We start from the raw sequence: 1,955 nt of genomic DNA on the forward strand, positions 1-1,955 counted from the left end.
GCCTGGGAACCACTGTCATGATGGTCCAGGGAGCGAAGGGTCCCACTCTGGGGGTCGGGCCTGGGAACCACTGTGCCGATGACCCACTGGGAACCAGTGTCCTGATGGTCCGGGAGCGAAGGGTCCCCCTCTGGGGGTCGGGCCTCGGAACCAGTGTCCTGATGGTCCAGGGAGCGAAGGGTCCCACTGTTGGGGTCACACTTGGGAGCCGCTGTGCTGATGGTCCAGGGAGCGAAGGGTCCCACTCTGGGGGTCACACCTGGGAACCACTGTCCTGATGGTCCAGGGAGCGAAGGGTCCCACTGTTGGGGTCGCACTTGGGAGCCACTGTGCTGATGGTCCAGGGAGCCACAGGTCCCACCCTGGGGGGTCTGGCCTGGGAACCTGCCGCTTTGGATTTCTTTCTTTTCTTTTTTTTTTTTTTTTTTGAGACAGGGTCTTGCTCTGTACCCAAGCTGGAGTGCAGTGGTGTGATCTTGGCTCATTGCAGCCTTCCCTCCTGGGTTCAAACAATTCTTGTGTCTCAGCCTCCTAAGTAGCTGGGACTACTGGTTAGCACCACGATTCCTGGCTAATTTTTGTATTTTTAGTAAAGATTGTGGTCTCACCATGTTGGCCAGGTTGGGCTTGAACTCAGCCTCAAATGATCTACCCACCTCCTTGGCTTTCCAAAGTGCTGTGATTACAGGCATGAACCAGCACACCCAGCCTTGGTTTGGATTTCTGTTTATGCTCTGCTCTGGACTTTTTCAGTGATGTTGAGACTTTTTTATGCTGTAAAACTTAAACCTTGGACTAGGCGCAGTGGCAAAATCACCTGAGTCTGGGAGATTAAGGCTGTAGTAAGCCATGATTGTGCCACTGTACTCCAGCCTGGGCCATAGTGTGAGACCCTGTTTCAAAAACAAAACTAAACAAAAAGCAAACTTAAAACCTTTAACACCTGGCTGGGCATAGTGGCCCACGCCTGTAATCCCAGCATTTTGGGAGGCCTAGGTGGGCGGATCACCTGAGGTCAGGAGTTTGAGACCAGCCTGGCCAACATGGTGAAAGCCTGTCTCTACTAAAAACAAAAATTAGCTGGGCATCATGGTGGGCACCTGTAATCCCAGCTACTTAGGAGGCTGAGGTAGGAAAATCGCTTGAACCCAGGAGGCAGAGGTCGCAGTGACCCAAAATCGCGCCATTGCACCCCAGCCTGGGTGACAGAACAAGACTCCATCTCAAAAAAAAAAAAGCCCTTCCACATCATTGTGGAAGCTTTTCTCTCTTTTTCTTTCTCCTTTTTCTCTTTTCTCTGCCTAAATAAATCACTCTGTAAAACCAAAACAAAACAAAAAACAGAAAATTGTAAGAGGCCGGGCACAGTGGCTCATATCTGTAATCCCAGCACTTTGGGAGGCTGAGGCAGGCAGATCACTTGAGGTCAAGGGTTCAAGACCAGCCTGGCCAACATGGAGAAACTCCATCTCTACTAAAAATACAAATTGAGCTGGGCATTGGTGGTGCACGCCTGTAATCCTAGCTACTTGGGAGGCTGGGGCAGGAGAATCGCTTGAACCCAGGAGGCAGAGGTTACAGTGACCTGAAATTGCACCACTGCACTCCAGCCTAGGTGACAGGATGAGACTTCATCTCAGGTTTAAAACAAGAAAATCAGGCCGGGCGCGGTGGCTCACGCCTGTAATCCCAGCACTTTGGGAGGCTGAGGCGGGTGGATCATGAGGTCAAGAGATCGAGACCATCCTGGTCAACATGGTGAAACCCCGTCTCTACTAAAACTACAAAAAATGAGCTGGGCATGGTGGTGCGTGCCTGTAATCCCAGCTACTCAGGAGGCTGAGGCAGGAGAATTGCCTGAACCCAGGAGGCGGAGGTTGCGGTGAGCCGAGATTGCGCCATTGCACTCCAGCCTGGGTAACAAGAGCGAAAGTCCGTCTCAAAAAAAAAAAAAA

The 1,955-nt window shown here is 51.7% G+C and overlaps 1 protein-coding gene across 2 annotated transcripts in view; it reads left to right on the forward strand.

Moving 5' to 3' along the window:
• Positions 1-1,955, forward strand: part of LOC116525468 (coiled-coil domain-containing protein 57) — a 45,838-nt gene that overhangs the window by 20,500 nt on the left and 23,383 nt on the right. The window lies entirely within an intron of this gene.

This window comes from Sapajus apella, unplaced genomic scaffold, assembly GCF_009761245.1.
Source record: "Sapajus apella isolate SASKATOON/1434 unplaced genomic scaffold, GSC_monkey_1.0 scaffold48, whole genome shotgun sequence".
In the NCBI taxonomy this organism is placed as follows: domain Eukaryota; kingdom Metazoa; phylum Chordata; class Mammalia; order Primates; family Cebidae; genus Sapajus; species Sapajus apella.